Source organism: Gallus gallus, chromosome 11 (assembly GCF_016699485.2).
Source record: "Gallus gallus isolate bGalGal1 chromosome 11, bGalGal1.mat.broiler.GRCg7b, whole genome shotgun sequence".
NCBI classification, from domain to species: domain Eukaryota; kingdom Metazoa; phylum Chordata; class Aves; order Galliformes; family Phasianidae; genus Gallus; species Gallus gallus.
In genome coordinates, this window is record NC_052542.1 from 6,737,287 (window position 1) to 6,763,044 (window position 25,758).

General features: G+C 36.5%; 1 long non-coding RNA gene across 1 annotated transcript in view; it reads left to right on the forward strand.

Annotated features, from left to right (window-relative positions):
- The first annotated feature begins 8,640 nt into the window (after window positions 1-8,640).
- Window positions 8,641-25,758, forward strand: part of LOC112533273 — a 53,368-nt gene continuing 36,250 nt past the window's right edge. The window contains exon 1 of the long non-coding RNA XR_005862978.1: window positions 8,641-10,292. This is a non-coding gene — a long non-coding RNA (uncharacterized LOC112533273). The remainder of the gene's footprint in view (window positions 10,293-25,758) is intronic.

Below are 25,758 nucleotides of genomic sequence, written 5' to 3' on the forward strand. Positions count from 1 at the left end.
TTACCTGTTTTCTGTACCACTGAAAATTCCATGGACTACCCTAGATAAAATACCCTACTCTAAATAAAATATTTCCTTTTATTTGTCCTAAGTTCACTGGCTATAATTGCACAAGATATTTCTTTCATTGAAATAGGGAATGGAGAAAACAGCCCTACTGCCCTTCTGAATACTGGACTGTTTTCCAACTGCTTCCTACTCTTGCCAAACAAAACCACTCTAGGATGAGAAAACACACTTTTGAGAAGCATCTGTCATACCAACATGGTGTCATGAAAGAACTATAATAAATGAGGAATTCTGTGCTTCTGGTTATTATACTGATTTGCTAGAAACTTGGCCTCTTTGTTTTTGGTGGTTGTTTTTGGGTGGGTTGGATTTATTGCGGTTTTTTGTTATTGTTTAAGAATACACCACAAATACACATATTATTTTCATGGGGTTTTGTTCCTCTAGAAATCATTTTATCTGGTCATAATTTAGGATCTCTAAAAATGCATCTCCAAGTGTGATCCAGTTTTCTGTTGTAATGCTGCAAACAGATGGAATTAAAATAATACTGATGAAATTGACAATGTTTTGCATCACTACTGGTTCACTGATCACTGTGTATTCCACTACTATCTGTATGCAAGGCCTTCAACACCATACATGTATAAATATTAAATTTAATGGAATTAAATGATGACATAGAAATATGGAATAGATGATTAATGATTAAGCGATTATTACTCTTTCTTACAAGTCACAAACTGTTCTATGAGGCACTTCAGTCTTGCAGGGCAAAATTCAATGCTAAATTCTAAATTAACTAGGTACTTTTAAAATCACAGACTACCTTTTTCATCTCCTGTTACTATAGACTGTTTTTAAGCTTCTCAGCTAGTTTTTTCCTGATCAAAAGAGAAAGTAGTTTAAAGGAAAGCTTTTCCTCTGCCTTTATTGGTCACCTTTAAGTGAATATTTGACTGATGGGACCTAGTCAAGTTTTACATTTAAGAGACACTTAATGAAAAGGTACATCACTCTTAAATGGTCCTTAATTGGTTCGTGTGATGTCTGTGTTGGTACTTAGCAGAGGATTGAGTTTCACACTAAAGGTTTATTTCTACTAACCCTTCACTCATGCCGAGTATCCCTTTCTCCCTTGTGCACAGCCTTATTGATTTTTCCCAGAGTAATTTTCTTTCTCAGTTCTACAATTCTAAATCTTTTTCTCTGTGGTTTTTATAAAAGAACAAAATCATTTCTTCTAGATCTCTTATATCAAGTAAATTAATTTTAACTTTCTTTGTTTTTGCTTGTAAGCTATAGCAAGCTATCAAGATCATCTAACATTCACCGTTTCTATCCTGTATATAAACTTTAAAATGACAGATTATGCCCCTTCAAATGCAATTGCTGGTATTTCCCTGACATGTGAAATTAGCACGTGATCTCAGTAACTCCTTTAATTATTGTCACTGCCTGTGGGCCAAATACTATCTTATTTGTACTGCAGTTCTCTTATAACTCTGAAATAGTGTTTCTTGATTTTGCTATATATTGCTTTAGTTACTGCTTCAAAAGCAATGCCTCCTATTTTATTATGTTGGCCCACAATGCCAGAGGAAAACGGTGGTACGGCAGTAAATGTTGAACCTTCCCACCAACACTCCATTACGTTTTGTTGCCATGTAACAGATGGCAGCAGAGGGGCACTCTGACAGAATGGCGTCCGACATGGAAGCGCATATGAAGCAAAGGTGTGTCACTGAATTCTTCCGTGCAGAAAAAAAGGAGCCTACTGACATTCATCAATGCTTACTGAATGTTTATAGAGACCAAACTATGTGCTCTATTAAACAGTCTTAATTATGCTCTTGGTATCTGTTCTAGCTCACAAGGAAATAAATAAGAGGCATTACTTTCAGAGCAACCCATGTGCTTTCAATCTACTACCTACAATTGTAGCACTGAATAAGAAAAGAAAAAATAATCACTAAAAGAATTCTTCTACAAAACCTAAAGGTGAGGTATATTTTTCGAGTTATTTCAACAATTATTGATACAAAACTGAAGAGCGTTTTAGACAGCCTGGCCTAGGCTTGATCTATCACAGATTAGCAGAGTTTCTCTTTTGAATACAACAACTAGCTTTTGTACATAAAAATTATTTCTCTAGTGGTAAGGAACAATATGTCTGTTGATAAATTATGATTTCTAATCCCAGGAGGAAGAACAAAATCTTGTGTAGCATCTCTACCTTCAGGACATAGGCTGGGACTTCATGGGCAAAAATAAGCAAGAAACACTGGTCAGAAAATTCAGGTTTAGAGTCATGTTTCACTGAAGATCTCACAGACACACAGACAATATTGCATACTTGTTCTAAAGGAAGATATTACAATGCTGTAACTGCTACAGTGATCCCACAGGAAAGGCAGATTCCATGCCTTAGTGTCAAAAGAAGCCCACCTCTTATGATTTGACCTAACATGCCACAGTAAATGTTTGACATTAGTGAACAAATGGCCACATAACAGGCAAGGAAGAATGAAGATAAGTCATCCTATCCTGACCAGAAGTCAGGGAGGTTGCACTGCAGATTGTGTGTCAGTGAAGGACACTTGAAAAGGGAAAAAGAAAAAGGGAGAAAGAAAACACAATGAAAACAAGGAAAACAAAGCCCAGTATGAGACCAAAGAAAACCAACAACCAGAAACCACTACTGAAACATCAAGAAGCAACCTGCTCTCACAAACATACTTGACATATATTCCCACTAATTACTCTGATACAAGCTAAAAAAATGTAGTTTAAACACTACACATTTGTGAAATCAGAATTTTTTAAGTAGCTCAGTAAGGAAGACTAATAATGAAGCACAGAATTTAAGGCAGTCTCTGTCTCAAAGCAATAATATGTTGAAAGAAAATTGTATGAAAAAATTACTTTGCAAGGTGGCCTTAGCTACCACCTCTCTGTTTAACTCATCCATTATTACCAAAATATTAATGGAATGGTACGTGCACTGAACAGTTCTCCTGCACTTTGCCTTTGCTTTACCAAGAACCTAATGAATTAAAATTTAAAACATTCAGATAGTTTTGGAGTTTCACACATGGATAACAGTTAGATATTCTAACATCCAGTGATCCCACCTTCAGTGCTTTTCATTTAAAAAATTGATCAACAACATTGATTTTCAGAATCCAATTATCTCTGAGTAGACTGTTTTAAATATTCCACGCCGTGAGGGTGAGATATAATATAAAGTATCCTGAAAGCACAATATACGTGTAGGTTTCACATCACAAAATAGAGCAACTGCAATGCACAGTTCAATCACAGTACTGACGTAACACACCACCACGATGCTTGGTATTCCCAGCATCCACGAAGAAATCTGTGGGTTGAAACCAGCACAAGCCAGCTGCTCTTCTTGAAACTCTTTTGCTATGTACCTAATCTCTATGCTTTATGTTTGGCTAAGCAATGTACTCTCGCCATGCTTGTCAGGCTATCTCAATGAGAAACATTTACAACACTTATGAAACAATCAATTGAACCAAACAACAGACACAGCTGTTTATTCAGAACAAAGGCCACACTCTTGCCCCCTTGTACTGGGGCAAAGTCAGCCTTCTTTGCAACAGCAGTGGCCAGTCACGCCGTGCTTTATTCCCTGGGCATCATCCTTGGCCATTTCCACTGAGTCTCCTTCCACTGTAGGACTTTACTGGCCACTCCTACACCCAGTAAAGTCTGATATTACTTTTAGGGCTCTTTGAGTCTACAGGTGTTTTTGCTGAAAAAGGTTAACTGATAAATTAAGAAAAATCAGTAATAAAACTTTTTTCTAATGTATGCCACAAAAGGAAAATAATGCATATGTAGTGCAGTAAAAGCAAACATTAGAAATGGGAAATGAAACACCGTGTCAGAGACTGCGACCAGTAAATATATCAATAAAATACAAATTATTAGATGAGTAATAATGTGCTATTAGTTTTCAAGTCGATGGTAGAAGTGGTAACTGTGGTTCAAAATGCTTTTCATTATTTTAGTTAAGTTTAAACAACTATTTTGTGGTCATTCCACTAATTCACTATCTGATATGAATAAATTTCATTTCAATATGAGTCTTGTCACTTGAAATATGCCATTAAGAGGAAGAAGAGAAAGAGTTGAGGAAATGTAAGTGTACCATTTTGGAAAATTATAACTACCTCCTCCAGCAGAAAGTGTCATGATTAAGTAGTAATGATCACTTTGAACCATTACTGTGTGTGCTCATCTGCCAGCAGAGATTTAAGCCACTTTCATGTCATGCAACAGTAAATTATTCTGGCAATTCTATTAGCAATTTATTTTCCAGATCTCTCTATTATATTTCAGGAAAAATAGCTCTTCTTAATCAGAATTACAATTTTAAATAATCTTGTATGGTTTACTTAATAGAATATGATAGTCTATTATGTCAAAGCCTATTGAGAATTTTTAATCAGTTGATCATTAACCCAACAGACTTTAATACCTCAGACAAAACTGTTCGTGTCTACTGGGGTGAATGCAGACGCATTGCATGTGCTATAAATCCATAAATTAAAAACCTGTTTGAATCTGCTTAAAGCCTGTTACAAAAGCTGACTGAAATTCTCTTCCTGGGGAATTCCAAGTTGATATTTTACCTTCCATTCATTTCACTGTGCAAAAAAAGAGATCTGAATGTTCCCCTAAGAGACTTAGATACACTGACATGACAAGAGATATCTGAAGGAGTGAGTAATTGACTGTGGAAATTTTCACCTGGTTTAAACTCATTTTGTGTTAAAAGCAACTCAAATGACACAAAGTGTTAATGATATGAAAATAAATGATTGTGAAATGTGAGAGAATGAAAAGCACACACACAATCTGCATTGGCAGCCTTGATATGAAGGCTTCATTCGAACGTCCCAAGCCACTATTCATAGCTATTGTTCCTTGTTATGTCATCGACTGGGAAGAGATTGCCTCTGTCATCTCTGCAATTCCTCTTCTACAGCCTATGGCTGTAGGCTGCTATTAGGATCGCTGCCAGATAAAGCAAATGCATTTACCACAATCTCTCTACAGAGGGCTGATGTCCTAGGTCCCTAAATATCTTGACAACCCTCTGATGAGTCCTCTCCAGTTTGCCAACATTTCCCTTGACCTGAAGGGCCTGAAACCAGATGTGATATTTGAGGTGCAGCCACAACAGTAACAAGGTGACATATAATATAGCCCAGTATGTGATTTGCCTTATTCACAGTAAGAGGGCACTGCTTGCTCACATTCAGTCTTGCATCCCTTGTAACTCCAAGTTTCCAGCAGGGCTGGCTGTTTCTTAGTCAGTGGGATCCCAGTCTTTACCAAGGCAAGTTTTTCTATCCCACTACAAACTTTGATCTTCATTTTGTTGACCTTTATGAAGTTTATGTTGGCCGGATTCTCAAGTTTTTCTGTATCCCTTTGCACTGAAGTTCTATTTTTGCCAAAACACTCCCTCAATTTAGGATCATGTGCTGTTTGGCCAACTGTGTATTCACTTGCTTCACAGAATCACTTAGTCTGGAAATACCCTTAAAATCAAGTCCAGCCATCAAATTAACACAGCCAAGACCAACAATAAACATAAGCACCACGTCCACACATCTCTTAAATACTTCCAAGAATGGTGAATCCACCACTTCCCTATCATCCAGATGACCAATTAAGATATTTCACATGAACAGCTTTAGTATTTACCTTTGCATACATTAAAGCACTGGTTGACCCCTTTAGCCTGATGGTCTAGCTAATTTTCAGATCCTTAAACTACCCAATCATTCAGCCTCAACTTTATTTTCCAAACGTGATTACTGTGAAAAAGAAGACAGTGCTTTCTTGAGTCAAGTTATAGCACATCCACCACTACTCCCTTCTCCACCATTGCCTCTTTAGATGAGTAGTTTTCAGGCTGGTACAGTATGACTTACCATTCTCAAGTTGTTGTTGACTGCTCCCAATCATCTTCTTGTAATTCATTGTTTTTGAGAAAGAAAACCACCTCAGAATAGCTACTGCCTCTTTGTTCAGCCACATTCTTGTACTCTGCAGGGTTAGATTCTAATCAGTACTTCAAATACTCTCAGGTAAGTTTTCTAATTATCAGATTGCTGACCATTCTGGTCTCTTCACCTGACTTGTATCCATTCTGAAAAAGTTCCCTGATGAAATTTTCATGATTTCCTAGATGCTTCAGTTTGAGCAATGCTTTTTCCTGATAAAAACGTTTATGAAAAAAAAGAATTTTCGCTGGTTAATATGATAATGATATCATAATCTATCATATTTATTAAATATGAATAGCATTTAACAATGCAAGTGAAGAAACGTAAAAATACAAAGAAGAAATGGCTGTCTCAATCGAATGAATACTGTTACCTGTATCTAGTAAAAGACAGTATCAACAGCTCTTGTATGTAAATTTATGCCTCCCTATATGGGTATACAAGTTCTGTTCACAGCATATCATATTCACATATACACCTACAATTTCTCAATCTTGAATGTGCTCAGAATTATAGGCTACCCTACCCAGATTGAGACAAACGCAGATATGTCAAGGTGTACAGAAGAGGAGCTTGGGGAATAATGCGATGAAAAAAAAGTGTATATAGGTCCTCAGTTTGGTAGCAGGCAAGCATGCATTTTCAGTATCGTAATTTTGGAGACAGGCAACTCAGACCCACCTGCTTCCTGAAGCTTGCCAGACCACTGCAGTTATTTTGCACAATTCTGTCACTTCAGCAAGCCAGCATGCAAATCCTCTCTGTTGCACCTTATGTGGACACACCTGCCCTGTTCAATGTCAAGACAAAACTGAACAATGAGAGCTTCCTGTGGTTAAAAATAATGATAAAAAGGGGGCTTAAGGTTGATTTCTCTGCCTTTAGATCACCTTCCAAAATATCCCTTGTGGCTATCTCAAATTCCAGTCAAGATTTGGGTTCGGAGGAAAAAGAAACAATTACAAAGCATACTGCAGGAAAATAGAAAGGCCTCTACATTAATGCTTTTGAGTAACCAGCAAGTATTCATTAGTATTAAAATGTCTGTTTTGTACTCTGATTCCAGAAAAACATGTTGTATGCTGAGAAATATCAACCTTCCTCGTAATGAAAGTTTTAATAGCTCAGTTATAAACCTCAGACCTGAGTTTATAGAGCAAACAGATCTTTCCTACAGCTACACAAACACAACTGCTAAACTAAAACAAATCTTATTTAATATAAAATTGTATCACGAGCATTAAATACACATTAAATGAGCTTTTTAAGGCTTTTTTTTCCCTGTAAGTAGCAGATGTTATGAATAACAATCCATAAAATCCTCTGAATTCTAAAAAAGTGTATTCCATAAAACTTTCATCTAAATCTTTAATAGAGCTCAAACACACTGAGTGGTGATAATGGTGAAATACTACAAGTAGCAAACCATTAGAATTAATTGAAATAAGACTTGATCTTTTAAAAAGACCTCAGATCTCTTCACAGCAGTTTGAATAAGCAAAATGTAGCTACCTAGTAAATTAGCACAAGTTCTGCTCCATGAACTGAATTGTATGTAAATTATATGTAAAAACAAAACAAAACAAAACATGCAACATCTGCCCTTTAATAGGCAGGATAATTTAATATGTTCCTCTTAAGAAAAAGAGAGTAGCAGTGGCCTTATCCTTTTTATCACCGCAGTGTCTTGGGAAAAAAGACGAAACAACAGAAATAAAATGTAGGTTGGAGGAAAACAAAACATCTTTAAAAACATATTCCCAATAGATCTTAGTTTACAGTGGATCAGTAGTGTTTAAGGATGAAGACAAGAGCAAGCTATTAAGTACTTCAATAAAAGTCAATTAACCACTCGTCTTCTGCTGTAGCCTCCTCTGCCAACTATGTGACATGTACAACAACAGTTTAAATATTAAGGGGTTAAATGAACACTGCAGGAATAATTACCCACGGAGTCAATAACAATCAGCAATGAATATGCAAAAGCAAATCTTGTGCTATTTTGTGGCTTTAAAAAATGTGTTGCGTAATGTAATAGAATATGTTTTCCAGTCATCTCCTACTAATATGCCCATGCTGGGAGACTTCTGGAAATACAGATATAAGGTATTTTTTAAGTTGGGATATTGTATACAAATGATGGTTTCTTCTGTGTAAGTCAGTGAAAAAATCCAAACTCTTGGAGTCACAGATGACCAGAAAATATGAGGGCCATTCTGAAAGTAATGCCTCCTATTTTGTTACGTTGGCCCACAGTGTCAGAGAAAAACTCTGACAGGATGGCACTAGAGGCTGAACCTTTCCACCAACACTCTTACATTTTTTTTGCTGTGTCACATATAGCAGCAGAGGGGCAGTCTGACAGAATGGCTTTTGACATGGAAGTGCAGATGAAGCAAATGTGTGTCACTGAATTCCTCCACACACACAAAAAAAGGCACCCATTGACATTCACTGATGCTTGCTGAATGTTTACAGAGACCGAACAGTGGATGTGAGCGCACTGAGCTGGTGGCTGGTGCATTTCAGCAGTGGTAATAGCAACAGTGGGTCAGATTTTTACAAGTGTGGCATGCAGACTCTTGTTCACTGCTGGCAAAAATGCATACTTAGTGGTGGTGACTATGTTGAAAAACAGTATTTTGTAGCTAAGAATGTGGTCTACCATCAGATATAGTGCTATTGTGCTCTTTGCGCCTGTTGTAGTTTCCATGGAATTAAGTAGGAGGTGTTATTTTCAGAATGACCTAAGTATTTTGACTGCTGGAATTTTAACACAAAGATATCAGTTTAAAGTTACTGAAGTGAAATGTACTGCAAGAAACGTAATGTTTTCAGAAAGTGTTTTTGGGATACTTTTTGTATAAAGATAAGCAAAGCAGTATGAAAGAACTCTGCACAGCAATTAATTTCAGCTGTACATCACTTCACACATTAATTCTGCACCTTACATTTGCAAGCAGCATTCTCAGGAAGTCACAGCTCTGTCAGACCTGATTCTGATATAAATTCTATTCCATGAAGCTTATACAAAAATCAGCCACAACATTAAGACATTCTTTCAGTCACAAATAGATCCTCTTCAAGTCTCAACAGAACAGTGCTTTAACTTTGAAGAACAATACTGTAGAATAAAACATGGAAATAAAGCTGTCTACAGGATGAAATAGTTGAAGCAGAATTTCATTACATAGCCACCTGATTAACACTGCTAATTACTGTGATGGGTTGTCCTATGCACAACATCTAGTTTGAAATATGTTACAAACTCCATGCATTTCCCACCTATGGTAGCTTTCAGCACCAGAAATTTGCATTTTATCAAATATTTACCACTTGCATCCCTAAAATTCTCTAGTTTTAACTGGGCATTGGTAGATTGCCACCTGCCAAGATGCTAACTTTCCAATTCATCACATTCCTAGATTTCCACTTGCATTTTCACCTGTGCTCTCCTCATGTCTTTGGTTATTTCTGGACTTGGTAATACACTTAAATGATATTTTACCTTGTAAGTTATCTGTGGTCTGAATCTAAATTCTTAGCAAGTGTCTGAAAGAGACTACATGGAAACAGAATTTATGAACCAATTTAAGTATTTGCTTTAATGTTTTGAAACAGTCAAATTCTTCCCTAAGCACTTCTGAAGACTTATGAACATTCATCACTCATGCCTGAAAATGAACCACACAGCCATTTATTCATGATCACACTGCAAACACCACGGTACTCAGAGACTGTGCAACTAAATACACACAGTAGAGCAAACAGACAACAAGAACACTGTAATTAAAGGAGGTTAATATTGCATCAGCTTTTGCTAATCTATTGCTTAGTACAGCAACAACCACAGGACTCGTGTGCCTACACACTCCCTGCTGTTGAAACAGGCAAGTCTCACTACATACCAGAACAGTTTGAGACTCATTTAGGAAAGTGCATGTGAATGAACTACTGGAGTGAATGCTTTGCTACTTTGCAACTGAAATATCGTATTATTCCCTTGGATGTTTCAGGGTGATCTCTGTTTTGATTAATAATAACAGTTTTTGTCATTCCTACTTAAATCGATTACACCAAATAAACACAACTGAAGGAATCAATTTCTTGACGCATATTTCTTCTACTCTTATTTTGTAGAGTTAATGAAATATAACATAAAAGGAAGAGAACTTTAAGAGAACTTCCAACCCCAACCATTCTACAATTCTACGAAGATACATTCTGAAACAGGTAACAGTTTGGAGTACATTCACTAAATGGCATAGATTGACTGATGACTGTATGATACAAAGCACAGTTTTTTCCTGATTTGACTCCTGATCCTTGGGATTCTTTCTTTGTAATCTGTACTTATCAATAGTCATTTTAAATGGATAATTATTGTGCCAATAAGCATTTGCAAATGCTCATTTTTTTCTTTGTAGTTATGTCTCTGTAGTGTAATATAGCATAGAATCCATCACCTGTCACAAAATTACCCTGCTTATATTAGAATTTATTATGGTTGACTTCACTTAGGATGCATTTCACCTGAAGAACTTTAAAGGACTAGTGAAGATCATGAAGGTGTTAATAAACCCAGTACTGTAAACCTCTGACATAGAAGATTAGCTTTTGTCTCAGTCTAGATGTAGTAACTAAAACACTGCTCTGGGTAATACTTGTGCAGGCCTCAGCAGGGAATAGGGCTGTAATTAAAAGAAGCACGTGACCCCTGTAAGAAAAACAGTGAAAGCAAAAACATCTGCAGTTTTTCTTTGAATAGCAAGATTCTGGTAAGAACATAAAACAGTGGAAAAGCATTTTAAAAAATCTTGCAAATTCTTTTTCCAATTAATAGAATGGAGAATTTGATCATTTGGTTTTATTTTGAAAAAAAAGAAGTCAGAATGTTTCTTTGGAGGATTGAGACTCAATTATACAATTTGTTGGGGTTTTTTTTTGCAGCTTGTCAAACAATGAGGAAATTAAGGACTAGTATTTTGTTCATTAAGGCAGTCTCAATTTGTTATACATCTGTTGTTTCTTGCATATCCCTCAAGATAGGACTTTTTCAAATTCAAAGAGGCATTCAAGGTCAGGCTGGATGGGGCCACAGGTAGACCCCACATCAGGGGGGTGGAACTGGCTGCCTTTAAGGTCCCTTTCCAAACCAAGCCAATCTGAGATTCTATGACTCCATTCACTTTTAGAAAGTGCTGTCAGAGATTGGGTTAGGAAAGGTATCACTGGAATACCTTCCACGTGAGCGGCATACACTCTACATTCATTTTCTGTAAACTTCTCCAATAAACCTAGGATTCAACACCAATGAGTAAAACTTTGCAATGTCCATGCTTATAGTTGCTACTGGCTGCTAACACACAAGGCATGGTACCCCATGGTACCCCATACTGCTGTCTATCACTGCCTGAAGTCAGAGACTGACTACTATGCCTCCTCCTGTGGTCATTCCACAAAGGGTCAGCAGAGGAACCTATATGGAGTAGTGTGACACTACAGCCTTGGCATAGATGGACAGGAGCTTGGTGCAAAATGGCAGAAGCCAAAGGCTGGAGTGAAGGTTCTTATATACAGAACTTAGCACAGACATCATGGTAACTCAGGCAAAGGAAGCAAGAGCAATACTTAATGAAAATACTGTGTGAAAAATGCATTACACATTATGGAAATTATAATGGCGTGAATGAAAACAATCTGATGAAACATGAGAGCTAAATAAAAGGAATTTGAAGCTTCTGTGTGTTGTCCCTTACTCACTCTAGTTAAGCTCTTCCCTTGCAAATTTAACATTAATGCTGATGCTGACTGTAAAAGGTGCTCCATGCTGCCAGCAGTTCTGTTCAGCTTCAATAAGAGGTTAATAAATTAGAAAAGATCAGATAGCAGGGTAAAAAAAGCAAAATCTTCCCCTCATGTATTTTACTATAAGTCTTCAAAAGGGAAACTTTTCATGTACTTTTAAGAGATATGGAATAGGTTTGTACTTACTGTTCATATGAACATAGGGGAGTCAAAAAATAAGCCAGGCAGTTCAGCTTTTGGAATCACTCCTTTCAACCAGCATCTCAACATGTTTATTCCAAAAAGGAATACAAAAAGTAAAAATACAGGCATATTACAGGTGAATTCAGATGAATTAAAAATGTGTCTCCTTTACCAAAATCTCAGGCATTTCCTATGCCATTTGAAGATGAAATTCTTTTGTTATAATCAAAGAAATCACATAATAATAGTAGATATCATACGTGCACCAAACAATAGGATTCCAAATATGAGGCAAAAAGATATTGTTAGTAGTAGGGAACACACTTTCTAGATATTTGGAATACAGATTAATGACACTGATTAATTTGTACATACCAATGGCAAACAGAAAACTGTTTTCAAACTACTAACTAAATTTAAGAAAATTGCTGGCAAGGTGGTGGAGGACAAAATGAACTTGAATCATACCTATCATTAGACATTGATGTGTTCCTCTGAGAGAACCTGATCAGTCTTTTCTGCATCTTTCACCTTGAGCTATGCTATAAGCTAATTGTAGAATATGCTACCATTTGTCAATGGACAGCTACAATTTTAGAACATAAGAAAATGATTTTTCTTCCTCTCACCACTTGTTTTCTCCTATTGATTTCTTCTTTATTCAAGGAGAATGTATTCACACGATCAAAGCAAATGATTAGGTTTGTAAAATCTCTCTGATTATTGAATTAAAATTCAATTGGGAAGAAGAGTGAGGACAATTGTGTCAGCAAGTAACTCAGATTCCAATTCTACAAACACTCTCTCTGAAGAATGTTTTGTCTACCTCATTTTTTTTTCAAAGAAAAATGTTCCTTCAAAATTATGATTTTTGGGAATCCTTTCAGGCAGTCAAGGTTGGTTAAAGCATGTCCACTAGGAACATTCTAACATGCCTACTTTTTCAACTTCTACATAACTAAATTCACATACAGTTTGAGGAAAAAATACCTACCAGCCATTTGTTTTTATTAGTAATAACAAATAAAAAGGTTATGCTAAGCTTCTTCTGCAGGTTTAACTGTTGCTAGGATTCTGCTACTTCTTTGTTCATCTGCCATTTTTAGGTTTTCTCTTCCCAAAGGAGCAAATTATATCAACTATTTGTTTTCATCTGTGTAAGTTTTAGAAGTACAAAATCAACTGACCTTATCTGATTCTTTTACAGTAGAAGTGCATCCTAGAAAGAAAAAGAGCTAGTGACAAAAATGGCCAACTTGTTACTATTTAGTATTTAGTAGAATGAAGACAGTACTTCTGGAACAGAAAGCTTTCTGAAGAGGGATTACTTGGTATTTCCTAAAAATCCACTTAATTCTAATACAGAAGAGAGAGACCCAGGATCAAACTCTTAATTTTTAGATAAAAACAGAACATATCTGAGTGGGCACACAAGAAAAGGAATTATTTTCTGGTTGATCAGAAAGGAGAAAAGCAAAAATGCCATTTGCTTCATTACAGAGCGAGGCTCTTTACTGAAATAACTGGGAAATTTAATATTTTGAAATTCTTCACGGATGCCTATAAACACTATAAGAAGCGTGTAGTTACTGCATCAGGAATACAGTCTTGTATAAACCTTTGACTGTGTACCCTGGGACAAACTTCACTTCTACACATGCATATGCAATTATATATGGAAAGGAAATACAAATGGCATTTTTGTTGAACTTATTTCAGGATAAACTCTGAAATCAAAGTGAAGTGGTCAATTTGCAAGACATCTTTTCCCTCCATATATTTTTGTGAACTATGGGACCTGTCCATTGTATAAGTGGAAATTAGATTGTGTTCCTCAGTAATGAAAACTATGTTCAGTGGAAAAACCAATGAACCTTTTTGTGAGGAAGCTCTGTGTCAGCCTGATCCAATGTCTCTCAAGTTCAATAGAAATGATGAAGATCTTCTGCAATGCATCAGCCAGGAACATATAGCATAGAAACATGGTTTTGTGGTATGAGGGAAAGGAAAATCCTTTTACCGAATAACAGTTTGGAAGAAAAGTCTGCAAGACTCTATAAACTCAGTGAGTTCTATTCCCTAACTGTCTTGTCTCCCCTTTCATCATTTATACAGCTCTTTAAAGAAAGACTTACAGGTTCTGTGTGAGCAGTGCTTATTATGGCGTGATGAAGTTGCTTTGTAAAGGGAGATTAAAAGGAGAGAAAAGCAGAGGTTACTGAAATAGCTAAATGGGTGATTATTTATCTTGATATCACTAATCTTGCATTTGAAGTCTTCTTCAGAAAACACATTTTACCAATTAGCAACACGAACAGTTACTTAAGCTAATATAGCAGAAAGCTTGCCTCTGAAAATAAATGGAAGATACCGTGTATATATTGGTCTAAGACATGCCCAGTTTTTACACTTTGTAGAAATTCTCAAAGCAGTCAAATCTTTAGTTGCCACCTCTACAGAAGTAACAGTTTTTACTGTTACCCTTCCCTCGGGTCAGTCTCTGATAAATAATGGATGCTGAAACTTTAAAGACTAACAGGCAGACAGAATCATCTTTAACATTATCATTCTCTAGGTCTGTATTTATTAAGAAGCTCTATACCTTCCAAATCTCTGTTGACCCATCTGGGATACTTAGAGGCAGAGAAATAATCTGATAAAGTATAATTTTATCTTCTACCAGTACATAAAATTTTATGGGTATCATATAATAGCATACCTAATAAAATCTACCATAATAAATGGCAAGCACAGACAATGTTGTCACTGACCAAAGGCAAGAACCAACAACTTCCCTTTAAGTTACTGAATAAGTCTATTTATCAGCACAGTCATGCTGAGTATTCAAGAAAGCTTTATTCAGACTCACATGAAGAAATTTCTCCTATTTTTTTCATAAAACATATTTTATGACATATTAATTCTATATAGCTTTTTATTTCATTGTCCAGAGCAAGACATGAGAAAGTATTTTTTCTGATTCCGAGGAAATTCTGTGCTAAACTTACACCTACTGTTCTATACAACTGTCTACAAGAATATAAAGAATGAAAGGTAACTGAGCACAAAGATATATTTTCAGAAATGTATTTTAAACACCTAAGAAAGCTGAACAGATAGAGGAGATGACGGTAGCTTCTTGGGTTCTACCACATTGCTGGGAATCCTGTTGCCCCTCAAGCCTGTCTGGGACACGTTTAACAGATCCACAGGCTATTTACAAGCTGTAAGAGATGAGAATCCCAATACTGTCTCTCTGGCTTTTTATTTTCTGAAACATTTGATCAGTAGAAATTTCCGTTCTGATGCTGATCCTTTGTCAAGTAGCTTTTTTAATGTTTTCATTTTTGTTTTGTTCCCTCCGTCTTCCCACTGTACAGCTTATTCAACAGAGCACTGTACTTTTTATTATTGAAATTAGAAAAAAAAACAACACAAAATAATCCTTGAAATATCGAATTCTGTACTGAAAGTGTGGTAGAGTGATGTCATTTCCCGTCTTGGAATTAATTTACTTTTATTTGCAGCATTAGCTTTTGTATATCTACGTATTTTCATTTTGTAGAGCCTTTTGCAGGAAAGGCTCAGAAGTTCATTTCTAAGTCAAGATCTATATTAAGATCTTTTAATACATCTTTTTAGGCTCTTTCCATATCAAAATATTTGAGACGCTTATTTATGGTCTGATTTCCCATTCTCATATTTAACTGGAAGAATTACAATTGCTGCATTAACTCAGGATCATGTGAGGAGACTCATAAAAATGGATAGCATGATCATATCTGGAATTTACACAGGACCCTATTCAATAAAGCATATTCTGCTCTTACTGTAATATCATCCTCCAGAGCTTTAGAGTCTTTCAAGTGGAATAAAGATGTTGCTATAATGACAGTGAATGTAATGAGATTAAATGTAGTTGGGAGTCAAGGTAAATGGCCTTACATCAGAAGGAATGTAGTAAAACAGATTTTTATAATGAAGACAAAGGATATTACCAGCACATTTTTCCTACATTTCTTTGGCAAAGTAAGGCCACAGCAGGACATGCCATGCAATATGGATTCTGTGTTCCTTTCAGTATTCTACATTTAATAAAGCATGCATACTATTAGACATCAAAGAATAAAAAGAACTATCTTCAATAAGCATTGAAATCTCTATTAGCAATGTATAACCTCCTGAAAAAACTGAAAATCTGTTTTTTAGGATTTAAAAATAATTTAAGGAGTTGCATCAGAAGCAAACTGTTATTTTGTATGGAATCTAAATAGCCACAGTAGAGAATTCAAGACCCAAACTGAGGTTTGCCCAACAAAGGAAATACATATGGGTTTTCCCTGAGCTCACACATCATTATGCAGACCCTTATTCTAGTAACACAACCCAGCTGTTTCTAAAATTAATTTTTACCCTGTTACCTCTAACATTTCTGAATGAATTTACCAAAAAATAATGTGCTATTTAACTTGAGATTCTATCTTTAAACACATGAAAAAAAAAAGAGATGATCAGGAGTGTTGTCACAGGGGTCCGCAAAATCACAGACTGTTGTCATATAACCATAGATGTAGTATTCCATGGATGCCAGGAACTGCTGATATGTAGCCATAGATAAAGTATTGCATGGATACAACGATGGATATAATATTACCCCAACCATGTTATTATCTTTAAATTAGCAAGGCCTATCTTAAGATGCCATCCTACAGATGCCATATAATGCTATGATGGCATAGATGCCATACAATTGAAAATCAGCAGTACAATTTGATGTTTTGGGTACTGCATCCTCATGATGGGTAAGAATATTTCTAGCTACAGCAAGTTGAATACCAGTGAATTGTCAAAGAAATACTGTTCTATTTCCATAAAGAAGCTAGTAGACTTAATTTCCATGAAAATTATTGAGTATTGGTTGCTCGGATTATTTATTTCAGCTACTGAAATCAGTAGTTACTCAAGGTGAGCTTTTTCAAAAGAAGCGAATGTATTTCAAAGAGAATTGGGTATCAAAATCCCCCACTTAGCTTAAAAAACGGAAAATTTAAAATCTGAAATTCTTACAGCATCACATTTCTTAAAGTTTCAGACACAACATATTCCCCATAAATGCACCATTGGTTGTACACGGAAATTGATTTTCTCTGCATGTGTGTGGCTAGTTAGCTCTGTAGGTTTTTACACATACATTTGATCACGAAATCACACAGTAAAATCTCAAGGGACTGCAGGTGGATTGTTGCACACGTTAATCAGTTTTGCATTTTAATGCGTCCAGATATCATTGCCCGTCTGTCTGATTAGAAAGTAACTATTTGGGTAGACTTCTGTTCAGCTGAAGTAAAAATAGAAACAGCTAATGTTTATGATTTTTGCAGAAGACCTTAATTAATACATAAAATCATTTGATTGTGAAAGGAAAGCAATAAAACAGAGCTTAGCCTGAACAAATTATAGACTTATAATGCTGCTGCAAGTACAGAGGAGCATGAAATGAAAACCTTCCCATTCAGGTAGTACACAGTGAAATATAACCAGGACTGATTAAATAAACTTTTTTAAAACCCTGTCTTATGCTGCTGGTGTTTTCTGATAGTAAAGTAACCAGCTCCAAAACTCTATCAATAACAATTCTGTCAGTCTGTCAGTCCGCAAGACACAGCTGGAAGGTTTGCTACTTTTTGAGGTGCTGCAAGATACTACATGAATTTAGCTGTCTATACGTGACACAGGGCAACCTGTATTAGGTGGTCCTGTTTTAGCAGAGGGGTTGGACCAGATTTTGTGAATTTGTTCTGCATATTCAGTTGAAATGTCCATATGACACTGTGGTCTACCCCAGGTATGATCTAGCAATCAGTTCCTCGTCCACCAAGCAGTCCACTGTTCAATGTTTTGCTGCATTAGTTTTCTTATCTACAAAATGAGAGCTGCATTGCTTGCCATAGCAGGTGTAACCAAATCCAAGGTATTTTGAGAATAAAACTGAGTACAAGCATTGAAGCTCAAACATGTGGACAGAATCGTCAGCACTTTATATGTACAGGAGTAAACCGCCCCCAAACAATGGCTTGTTCAACTAATTATTAATATTAGCACAGGCCAACTTCAGCAAAACTGACTGATTCCCACTTGTGTAGCAGTATGGAAGTCCTGAAGTTCCTGTGTCCAAAGCATTTTACTTAAAATGAAATACTAATGCCTAAGTACTCTACGTTGTATGTCTCCTTGTTAAAACTTGGCTCCTGCAGAGACCCTCCTCTAGTGAAATCATGTTGTGATCAAAGCAAAACTGAGGAAATGAGATTATAAAAGTCAGCCCTACACTTCCAGTCCATGTTCAAGTGACATGTAAAGTACTAGCAAGTAATGGAGCCTGAAAAAGATTTTTGCAGCAATGTTTATGTATAAGCTTATATGAAGAACAAAGATTTTATCATTTTCTGTAGAGAGCCCTTACTGTTTGCAGTCTTTCATGATAACTCTTGTAGTTCGAAGCTGTAAATTAGCGTAGGTAAGTGTTAATAAAGAAGGAACAGCACCATTTAGGAATTCAAAGAGAGTCACAAAGGAAGCTCTATTAAATATTTACATAACAGAAGCAAAGGAGGGAAATGCTACACTTCTTTACACCCCACCCCCCCCCACCCCCCATCTAAGTAAAACAGAGTACAGCTGTAGTAATACAATGTTGTTTCTTGAAAACAGGAGATCTAAGGGACACCTCTCGGAAAAATTGAACTTTGTAAGCACACTTCGCATGTGAAAAGAACATTTAAAATCAGAACCATGTGCAAGATTTCCTCTGTAAGTTGCCTATTCCTTAGTATGGCTCTTGTCACTCCTCCCAGAAAAGTCTTCAGAAAATTAATTAAGCAATATAACTGCTGGGAAGGTCAAAAGAAGGGCAGATGATAGAGATTGTTTTTTTGGTTTCTGGTTGTTTTTCAGATGCCATGGCAATAGTGATCAAATATATGTGAAGATTAGATCAGACAGAATGTGAGGTTGGAAGTGACTTTGTTTATATCACTAGCATTTGCCTCTAAGAAAATTACAGCAAACAAAGCCTGGTATTATTCTGTTCCAACTGACTAAATGCTTTAAAACTCTGGCATGTTTTATGTTTTTCTGAGTAGAAAAGAGCAGCAGTAGTCTATTCCATAAAAATTAACGTTCTGAGAGCCAAATTTGAGTGCCACCGAGAAACTGGAATGTGGAATAAGAATTCCCAGTCATCAACTATGTCCTATGAAGAGTTTAAATAAATAAATAAATAAATGGAATAAAGTAGGATAAAGCAGAGAAAGGGTGCTATTCAGTACCTCCTGTGCTGCCTGATGAGAATTCAGAAACAAATGACATGTATATGTTTTCTTTTTGTTTAATCTGGTCAGTATTTTTTTGTTTTTTTTTTTCCTCTGTTCTCATAATCACTACTATCTCTGTTTTATTGGAAGCTGTGTTTTAAAAGCCATATTTTTTTAAATTGTGGTAATTATCAGAAAATAATTAAGAAAGTGGTAAGAAGTCCCTCCTCTTTCACTTTGAACAGTTCCTACAGGAATATTCCAAATCAACTCTGAGGGGTTGTGGTAAGCAAATTTCAAGGAAGATACAAGCACGTTTAGAAAAGTTACCTGCTGAGAATGATACTGGTATAATTTTTAACAATTTAATACTTTTCAAGATACATGCTAAAGTTTGCACCAGTATTTTCTCCTTACATTTACACTCTTTGTTGGGTAAAGAACTGGCTGGATGTTTGGGTCCAGAGAGTCGTGGTGAATGGAATCACATTCAGTTGGTGGCTGATCACAACTGGTGCTCCCCCGGGGTCAGTAATGGGGCCTATCCTGTTCAATACCTTTACTGATGACCTGGATGAGGACACCGAGCGCACTCTCAGTATGTTTGCAGATGACACCATGTTGGCAGGAAGTGATGATCTGCCTGGGGATAGGAAGGCCCTACAGAGGGATCTGGACAGGCTGGATAGCTGGGGTGAGGCCAACGTGATTAAGTTCAACAAGACCAAGTGTTGGGTTCTGCACTTGGCCACAGCAGCTCCATGCAGCGGTATAGGCTTGGGGAAGAATGGCTAGATGACTGTGAAGAAGAAAAGGACCTGGGGGTGTTGATTGATGCTTGGCTGAACATGAGCCGACAGTGTGCTCAGGTGGCCAAGAAGGCCAACAGCATCCTGGCTTGAATCAGAAACAGCGTTGCCAGGAGGAGCAAAGAAGCGATCATCTCTCTGTACTCAGCACCGGTGAGGCTGCATCTTGAGTACTGTATTCACTTTTGGGCCCCCCACTACATGAAAGACATTGAGGCCCTGGAGCATGTTTGGAGAAGGGCAATGAAGCTGGTGAGGGGTCTGAAGCACAAATCTTATGGAGAGCAGCTGAGAGAATTGCGATTGTTTAGTCTGGAAAAAGCAGAGGCTCAGGGGAGACCTTACTGCTCTCTACAACTGCCTGAAGGGAGGTTGTGGTGAGGTGAGGGTCAGCCTCTTTTTCCATGTAACTAGTAAGAGGACTAGAGAGAATGGCCTCAAGTTGTGCCAGGAGAGATTCAGGTTGGACATTAGGAAATATTTCTTCTCTGAAAGAGTGGTCAGGCACTGAAACGGGCTGCCCAGGGAGGTGGTGGAGTCACCATCCCTGAGGTCTTCAAGAAATGTTTAGATGTTGCACTGAGGGACACAGATTAGTGGAAAATATTGGTGATAGGTGAATGGCTGGACTGGATGATCTTGGAGGTCTTTTCCAACCATGGAGATTCTATGATTCTACAAATCTGAAACTATGAACAGATCAGAGAGAAACAGGAAGCACAAAGGGAGACTAATACGGGTGGGACAAGAATTCAGTGAGATACAAGGTTAAAATTTGAATATGAAGACTGGTTCTATTCAGCACGCTCTCTTTGTATGTCAGGTCAGACAAGATCCACAGAATAAAGTACTCTCAGGAAATACTTCAGTAAGGGTCAAGCAAATCCTCATAATATGAAAATGAAACGGGGATTTGCAGATCTCACTCGGAACATTTCAATTCCTTCAGCTCTCTTGGATTCCATCTTGGGAAAAATTTGAGTTTGACTTTGGGAGAGTTAGTCACTGACATGCTCTTGCAATCATTTGCAAGAATCATTTTAGACTTGCTTATAACTGTATACCTAATGGGAATGTTTGAGATTATGATCAGAAGTATTCATTTCAAATAAATGGCAGGAACCACACCAACAAAAGACTTGTGTGCTTTGGAGCGCTTGTACTGTTGTTTAAAGTTTGTTAGAACAACACTACAAAATGAAATGACAAATCCTAATGGAACCAACATAATCTTTGTGTTCAGATACACCTGAATTAGTTCATTAAAGATGCAAAGACTTAATGGTCCCATAACTTCCTGGTAAGACCCTGGGAGTTTTGCAGTGCCTCTCACGCCGGTGGTATTTTATTCAACTCCCAACAGATTGATTTTTGAGATGGCATTTGTAATTATTTGTAGATAAAAATGAGAAGTTAGCTTTTTAAAAAATGCTGCAGGATATTCCTTAACTATGATTTACCTGTTTTAAATCAAGAGATAAACTTTTTATTTTCCTTTTTCCCCCCTCTGTTTGAAAAGGGAACAAGAATATTATGCTAACTGTAACCTTCTGAATAAGGTCAGAAATATCTTAGCATATTCTATTAAAGCAGAAATTACCACATTCATTCATTTATGAAACAGTAAATACTAGATGTAATTTATCTGACACCTACTTGTTCCTTGAGTATTCAATCTCCTACAGTGTAGTAGGACTGACTGATAACATTACTTGACACTATGTATGCTTCAGCTTATTGTCGGTTATCCCCATTGGTAGCCAGAAGATTAGGACTGATTGTCCTATGTAGCAATTTTGTTTCTGATTTTAGGCACTTAGAAGTATTTCAAAGATATCTCGCAAATTTTCAGCTTATTTCCTGCAGACTCAGTACTTCTTTTTAGCTACAGAAAGGCATCAACACTTTCCAAGTCTTATTTAAAACAAGATTTTCTAAGTACAGGAACAACAGTTACGCCTACATTAAATTTTAAGAAACATCAGGACAATAAAAGTAAATTTTGATTAAAATATATTCATGATTTATTCAGGTTTGCATATCTGACCTTTCCTCTCATTCCAGAAACTTCTGTTGAATTAAAATGAAATCCTGGCAGCATAGAAATCATACTGAGACTTACTATGCATTTTAGTGATACCATATTTCACTCAGCCTTTTTAAAGCATAGCTCTCATAGCATCTATTTATATGCTCTCTACCAGGAGGTGTCCTTGCGTGTTGTGGACTTGGTATCTACTCTGCTCCGCAGTGTTCACTGGATATGAGTATACAGGTCTGCTGGTCCCTCAAGCCAGCCACACTGTGTCAAGAGAGATGAAGATGACAAAACAGTATTCAGTCCCATACTTGTTAATCTGTGTGTTACTTTGGAACTGCAGAATGAAGCATCAACTATTTTTCAATATGAGAAATCTCATATTATTTGATTTTACAAAATGAAAAATTCCCACACATAAAACAGAATGAGGTAATATTCACAAACTGATTTTCTGACTCATTAATATAGGTTACTACAACACGGCCAATTATTCCATGTTCTGTATAGAAAACATATTGCATTTGTATAACGATATTTCTATAATTGCGTTATGTTTATTTTTTTCTTTAGATACCTCCTTAGATACCAGTCCCACATTAATTATTCAGGCAGGGTCAGATAAAAAGCAAATGGGACACAGGTTGAAGTGCAAGATGGGAATTCTAGCTTTCCATCATTTGCAGTTCTTTACAGTTCTGCCTCAGTTGCATGATATGTAGACACAGTCATTATTATTTCAGCAGCCATATGATCCAAGAAAAGTGCAGAAGGGAACATTATATGTTCAGAAGTGAAATGCTGAGTTATTGTATTTTGAATTTGTTTCTTGTAGAACACCCACACACATTAAGCACAGAAAAAAATATTTTCTATTATGAATGAACATCTGCAGGATTGCACAATTCTGCATGAATTTTGTTATATGAACAATAAACTAGTGGAATAACTTTGAAATCTATGAAGCATTTTAAAATAGAAAACTTAATTGCTATTTGCATGATGATTCCTTCCATAAAGCATGAGACAAGCAAGTTGTGGAGAACTAGCATATCCATAGTCTTTCAACAACACCCTGATCTGCCAGGAAGAAAAAATGTATAGCTTTATATAGAGAGACAATAGCATTCTAGACATCTAACTCATTAATACTAAAAAAAAAAACTCACCACCTGTATAAAAATATGTGTTCTGTGATGAAGGGTAACTTCTCCAGAGGTACATCTCACTTGTACAACAGGTGATACTTAAGGTGTAAATAGCAATTGGTGCACCTAGAAAACATCTCAGAATTCATGGCAACTTACCAAAATATCTACCTGACTAACGTGCACACTTGCATTCCTAAAAAGAGACTCTTCAGCAGGTCTCCTAACTATGACACTAACTTGCCTAGAGACAGGAGTTTTTTTTCCCTCTCATTCCCCTTGTGGTAGGCACTAGTCGCAGACTTTCAAGAAGCGTATGCAGTGACTACTTCTCATCAGCTCTGTTCTAAGCTTGTGTATACAGTAACAGCTTTATGGAGATGAAATATCCTAATTTTTCTACTGTTATACTGCTCTGCATACATTTCTTCCCTGCTGGCCATGTGTAGGAGTCAGAGAAACCCTTTTTGTTATGTGTTTTCTACACAAAGACTTTTAAAATGATTTTTGGTTCTTCTGTACTTTCAATAGCTTACAACACTTTTCCTACATTCTGATTTTTGACCATTCCCTTAATTATCAACTACAAAAATGGGCAAGATTATCCCTTGCTGTGCATATTCCCTTTTCAGGCCTCATCCCTATCAAGGGAGACTGCTATGGCTTCACCTAGATACTGTCCAGTGAGGGGAATAAGAAAACAAAACTAACTGGTTAAAAGGAAAGTTAAAATCCATGTTGTGGAGGAAAGCACCTTTTCATAAGAAAATTCATGAGCTATCAGTAAAAAACAAATAACAAAAAGGGCTGACTTCTTTTTCAGAAGCAAAGAACTGCTATGAAAGCAAAAGCAACCTCTGTGGTGTAGAGTTCCTGCTGCCACAAGAGTTGATTTTATCATCAGTAATAGTAAGCTTTAAGCAATTGATCTTGATTTTTGGTTATACAGCAGGAATCAATTCTGCAGTTGGAGAGGGCAATGCTGAGGACGGCAATACCAACATCTGAAACTGTTCCTACAGCTTGTCAAAAAATCACTTTAATGCTTTAGAATAAAAATGTTTGCAAAAGTAATTGTTGGATCTTTATGGAGACAAAAGTGAAGTACTTCAGGAAGAAGACTTTTTGTTCAGCCTCAGTATTAGCATTTCAGGCTCTCAGCAAGTTAGAAGTTTCTGTAATTATTTTTCTTTGAGCAAGCTAAGAGCACAAACATTTTAAAATAAGCAACACGTTTACAAGTATTTTCTCCATGACAGCGTGGATATTTTAACCTTAAATATTTCAATCAAAATAAAACAAAGAAGCCCCTCTACAGCTTTGACAACAAAGAATCTTAATGTCTCTCTCCTTGTTATTTTATCACTGATCAATAGACCTAAATGCCATGCATCCATCAAACTACAAGATCCGATTGCAAAAGCTGTCTTAGCTGGAGGAGCTTCTCTCAAGTTTTATGCTCCTAGAAATGTCACAGTAGAGGAAATCCTAACCCTACGTACATCAGCCTTTGTCAGATGAACAGAGATCCTGAATGAGGGTTGCTTTGGCGTTCTTTGTCCATCACCTGTTACTAGAACAAGTTTGCTTTGAGGCAAAGAGAAGAAATCTCCTTGGACCTCTCTTTCTGTAAATTATGAAATCAGCTATTGTCCTAACTAACCTGATCTGCAGTCTCATTCAACTGCAGTCTCCTATGCTGATTGATAGTTATTTATCCTATTATATTCTACAAACAAGTCTCCTGGGTTCCAGATCCAATTATCAGTGAATCAAAGTGGAAGAAAAAGAAAGAGGGGAAAAGGGTAAAGAGGGTTTATCTCAACATTTCTTTATAGAGAAGTTCAAAGATACAATTCTGTAAACCGAAAGAACTGCTATATGTAAGAGTGCTTCCCCATTGACTTGTCCGTTTATCAGACAGAAGATGACAAAGCTGCTGAAGAATGGCCATTTTCACAAACTTAACCCAAAGACATAGGTGAAAATAACAGAGGAAAATACAAGTGCAAATTGCAAGGATTACTGCAGGTTGTCCTGTTCTACTTCATATTTCTGTTTGAGTTATCATTGCAGCCCAGCTCAAGAAAAGATTTGATTTCTAAGAGCACTAAATATGCTTATGAAAATGCCTCATTTTATTATGATAAAGTCTATCATATATGTACGCATATGCAAAAAACTATAGCCTAGTTGCTAGTAGCCTAGATAATATATACTATCTATTCTGATAAAGTTCTCCTTATGAAAATCATTTAACTTGTCACTCTCCTCACTGGATAGATAGTGGACAAAAAGCAATAATTTTATTTAAGTCTGCCATTTTGATTCATATTCTTCCCAGTAATCATAACTAATTTAAGAGCTCATATATATTCCAGAAAAAGATATAAACACTAG